The sequence below is a fragment of the Mustela erminea genome, chromosome 3 (genome assembly GCF_009829155.1).
Source record: "Mustela erminea isolate mMusErm1 chromosome 3, mMusErm1.Pri, whole genome shotgun sequence".
NCBI lineage: Eukaryota > Metazoa > Chordata > Mammalia > Carnivora > Mustelidae > Mustela > Mustela erminea.
Window position 1 is genome coordinate 45539060 of NC_045616.1, and position 5296 is coordinate 45544355.

General features: G+C 40.4%; 1 pseudogene; it reads right to left on the minus strand.

Moving 5' to 3' along the window:
* Positions 1–4397: 4397 nt before the first annotated feature.
* Positions 4398–4975, minus strand: LOC116587191 (annotated as a pseudogene).
* Between the last annotated feature and the right edge of the window lie 321 nt (positions 4976–5296).

The window sequence follows — 5296 nt, forward strand, 5'->3', positions numbered from 1 at the left end:
TTCATATCTACTAACTGATGGCTAAAAACAGGATCAACTGGTTGACTTTTATAGGTACCTAACAGGATTTAGGAATGAATGATTTAAAGCTTCGAGTCAAAAACTAACCATTTAAAGTATAAGTACATTCCCAGAAGCTGTAAGTAACAAAGGACCAATCTTGCAAAGAAATTGCACCCAAAAAACGATGCTGGGCAGTAAGCCCTTAGACAGTAAGCAGCCTAATTTTGGTTCTCTATCCTCATGACCCCACACGATGTTTGACATATAGAAAATGTCCAGTATGTGTTTGTGAATGAATGAATGAGAGTCACGGCAAAGGAAGAAGCAAAAAAGAACAAAGTGAGAGGAAGGAGTGCTAGGAAGACATTTCACATATAAATCCCTCCAGGAGCAGACACCACTGAATTTTTCAAAGGTGTTTCTCAACTTCAGAGTTCTAATACATAAGCAACTGGAATATAAACCTTGGTCAGCACACGTAAAGAGCAGTAGCCAAACAGGCCCTGCAGCTTTGAGCTCCTCAAGACAAGTCAGGCCCAGGCAGAGGAGCAACAAAGTTTACAGCACCTTAAAAGGACTGAAAGAAAGAGAAGTTCTCATACCCCTTCTGGCCAGTCCCTCACATCTTTAAGAGAAAGGAATTGGTAATCATGTCATAATAAGAGGAGTTACCTGCAATTAAGAGGAAGTCAACTCTATATGTAAAGAAGCCTCTCTCTACCCGGAAACTTCTAATACACCGCAATTCCTGATGCTAACATTCAAACATTAAAATTTCCACTAGAAGGGACAAATTTTCACACAGGGCGATAGTCATGTGCTAACAGTCATGGTTGATGTTTGCTGGCTATTAAAATACCTGTAAGTTTTGTTCTAACTTCTTTTCATTATTTAATTTTATATAAGCAAATTATTTAAGTTATTGTTTATTTTCTTACTCTAATCCTCAAAGGTCATCCTATCAAGTATATGTATATAAGTAAACAGCCCCCAATATGCTTGCTCACCTAATATTTTCCTAATACCTTCAGAAATACAAATGAGTTTCAATTCACCAATAAGCAAAAATTTAAAAATAATCTTTCGATAAGTCAAACTCAAAATCGTTCTGTTTTCTGACAGTATCCAAACCAAGGCCCACAAACACTTTAGGTTATATATATTTGCCACATTTCACAATACATAAAATCAAAAAGTCAAATTGTGGGCCTGCGGGCACCTGGGTGGCTCAGTTGGTTAGGCAACTGCCTTCAGTTCAGCTCAGGTCCTAATCCTGGAGTCTCGGGATTGAGTCCCACATCGGGTTCCCTGCTCAGCAGGGAGTCTGCTTCTCCTTCTAACCTATCCCCTCTCTTGTTCTCTCTCATTCTTTTTCTCTCTCAAATAAATAAAACCTTTTAAAAAAAATTGTGGACCTGCAAGAAAATATTTCTTACTAGCTAGTCCAAATCATTTCACAGATAGAAAAAATCTGAGGTCTGTAGAACTGAAGTAACTTAACCTTGTTAGAGTAAGAGGCTGCCAAAGCACCACTGTTGATGGACAGATTCATCCATTCAGTAGTCATGCATTGAGCAGGCAGCTGGGGCTATGCACTCTACCTACCCTTGGAGTACAAGGATGAAAATGAAGTCACACTGTTATTCTCTTACACATATTACCTATCTATACATCCAATTATTTCCTTTGGTATGCATTGAATTGCATTATTTTCATTTACAGCAATTTACCTTTAAATCATGATGATATCTTTATTTGCACATGGGGCAAATCACATTCTATTTTTTATGGAAATTCAGACTCCGTAATGTTGACTGATATTCCCAAGTGACTCAGTGGCACCAGAGTGTCAAACTTCAGGGTCTCTACTTAATTCAAATGAATCACAATGTCTCTTAGAAATAGATCTCCTTTTGGATGTCTGATTGGATTGGAGTAGGTAATAATACAGTAACCAGCAAGCAGCAAGAGCCAATTAGTACATGCCTCATGAAGGTGTTTCGATGTGCTTCATTTTGAAAGAGGATGAGAGGTTGCCAAATTTCAGACAAGTCATGTTTGCTCCTGTACTTGAACTGAATGATACAAAATTTTCTTGAGTAAATTTTTAATCTTTTCCTGGCTGCAACTCTACCACATCTCTTCCCATGTCAATGCATTAAAGGATATGCAGTCGAAAGCTCGTTTTGGGCTTCAGGAGAATAAAATAAATTCAATGACAAGTAAAAACAGGAAGTGCCATCCTAGGATAATTTAACATTCACAGTTTTTGAAGTCTTTTAAGAAACTCAAATTCCCACAGTCCTCTCAGAGAAAAATACTATCTCTTTGCTTAATCTGGCTTTTATGCTGTATCTGTAAAACATGGAGTAAACTGATCTGGCAATTTTATGCTCAATTTAGTCAGTGTAAACAATGACGTGCACAATTCAAGTTTCAAAACATAATATGATATAGCCAATCGGGGTGTTTACATTGACCAAATTAACTAGATTATTGCTAAATCATTTCCCTTTGTTCTTTGTGAGTATTCTTCTAAACATGGGAATTTATGAGATGTACCTGTAGTCACAGAGGGGACAAACATTTAATTATGCAAGTGGTTAAATTTTGAATGTACACCCCCTCCAAAAAATAACTTAGCTTTGCGGCACCTGGGTGGCTCAGTCCTTAAGCGTCTGCCTTCTGCTCAGGTCGAGATCCCAGGGTCCCGGGATCGAGCCCCACATCAGGCTCTCTGCTCAGTGGGGAGCCTACTTCCTCCTCTCTCTCTACCTGCCTCTCTGCCTACTTGTGATCTCTGTCTGTCAAATAAATAAATAAAATCTTTAAAAAAAAAAAAAAAAGCAACTCAGCTTACAAATTGCCCTGATGCCCGTGGCAATTAGTCTCTTACACAGCCTTCTAACATGAGTACACACGGCCCCCTGGCCCTGCCTAATGTGGCCAAAACCACATGCACCCAGGTCACAGGCTGTAAGAGAACAGAACTCATCTAATACAAGCCACTGCCTCCTTTAATAACTAGAATTCATCTGCACAAACTGCTTGGCCTCTCAGGAGGGCACAGAATAAATCAACAATATCAAAATCAACAAGACTATCCATAGCTGTAGAGATGCAAGCTTTGGCAAGATCAAACATTTTTAAGAACATCTGGTTAGGCAGTCTGGGTTGCAGGTTGGGTAGCTGCTATTGCTTCTTCAGGTAGATCAGTTTATACTCTACCTGGGAATGGATAAAGAGCAGTACTCTTCCTATTTCACATTAATCAAATTGCCTTTTCTGGAGAAAAAGATGAACTCTATACTGGTGGCCACATAGACGCTATTGTGATGTGTCTATGTTATTGGAATGGAGAGTGGGTCTAATTGAAGAATCTTAACCATTTCTATGCAGTGATGGAGATTCAGTTGCTAGATCTTCAACCTTTTTAAGAGCAGCCAGAGGGGTACCTGGGTGGCTCAGTGGGTTAAGCCGCTGCCTTTGGCTCAGGTCATGATCTCAGGGTCCTGGGATCAAGTCCCGAGTTGGGCTCTCTGCTCACCGGGTGGCCTGCTTCCCTTTCCCTCTCTCTGCCTGCCTCTCTGCCTACTGTGATCTCTCTCTGTCAAATAAATAAATAAAATCTTAAAAAAAAAAAAAGAGCAGCCAGAAATTCAAATTTTTATTATAAATTCTACTGATTTATTTTAACTTCAAGAGACCAAACAAACAGGTCTGTACTTAGTTTGGCCCAATGACCACTGGTTCAAGGTCTCTTATATACACAGGGATTTTCATTTATTTCATATTTAATATACTGAATATATACTTATCTAATGATTCTTATATATTTATGATTATCTCAGTATTAGTTTTTTTTAATATATAAAAATTGTTCATTTACTCTAAAGGGCAACACAGACAAAATGCCATATAAACCCAAAGGAAGCGATGCGGCAAGGAGATACTGTTGGACTTTGGATCTGAGGCTCAAAAGCAACATAATTCAAAGTTCTGAGAAGAAAGAGGCAAAAGGCAGGAGGGAGGCTGGCTGGAGGCTCAGAATAGTTCTCCCTAAACTGTGTGAAGCATGCCTATATCTGCAAGGAAAGGAAACAAATCCCTCAGGGCTCATCAAAGTATAAAATTCATAATTTTATAGCAGTTGAAATACTGACATGAATATTAAAATAAAAGCAAGTTTTGCATAACAATCAAAAATACACAAGACTGAAGGAAGAGACCCTGTATGAGAAACCGGGCCACCCGGTAGTGGAAGCTGCATCCCAGTGGCAGAGATGGAAAAGGTTACCCGCCCCACTCTCCCCACGTGACTAGTAATTATACATGGCAATGTTTGATTTGCAAAAATGTTGTTAACAAGTTCTTGCCAAACCAATCCCTTTCCTCTAATGGTGGCACATGGTGACTGCGTATAAAGGTGTGAATTTCTTGGCTTGTGCTCAAACCCTCTTCTTGTACCCACTTTGTTTTGGCCGTAAATTGTGTGGGCCTCTGCTTGGGCTGAGTCCTGGATATTTGGTTAATTTACAAGTTCCTGTATTCCTAACAAGATCTGCTTAATTGTGATGGCTGGCCTCCAGTCCCTTTCCTCCTCAAGGATGGACAGGCCCACTGTGCCCAATGGGTACATATTTGGGTGAAACAGTAGTGGCTAAAATTGGCATTTTGGGGGTGAGGATGGATAGTGGTCCCTGAAAAGCATCCACAGTCTAAACAAGTCTCTTTCCCGTGGTGTCTCTTCCTTGCCTGGAATGGCATATTTTCAGGTCATGAGGTTCATCCTGCTTCCAGGATTTTTTGTTGGGACAGCCACCAAGCCAAATGGTGGTCCTTTCTCCAGGCAGAGTCAGCTGAGGGAGATGTCTGACAAATTCAATGTCCCCCGGGTGGCTGTGGCCAGGCAAGCAAGGCAAGTGATGAGGACAAGGCTGGTGAGGCTGACAAGCCTGGCAGTGGAGGCCATACTCCCTTTGTCTTGGGACTTCCCTCTGCAGCCTGCCCCCACATGGCTCTGGTTATCCCAATATTGGTTTAATTCTACATAACTTTCTTGAGTCAACTGGCTATAGTCCCACCTATGGGACTATAGAAGACACCTATGAATAGGCTAACATTTCTTACGTCAAAAAGACACAGTGGAGAAAAATCAGGAAGATATGTTGTAATAGAGGAGTGTATTCAGGATAAATGGGGTGAATTTAGGAGGTTAAGGATGGCAGATGAAGTTGAAAAGACCAGCTAGCAAAGGCCTTATATGCCATGGTGATATGGATACCAGCAGCTA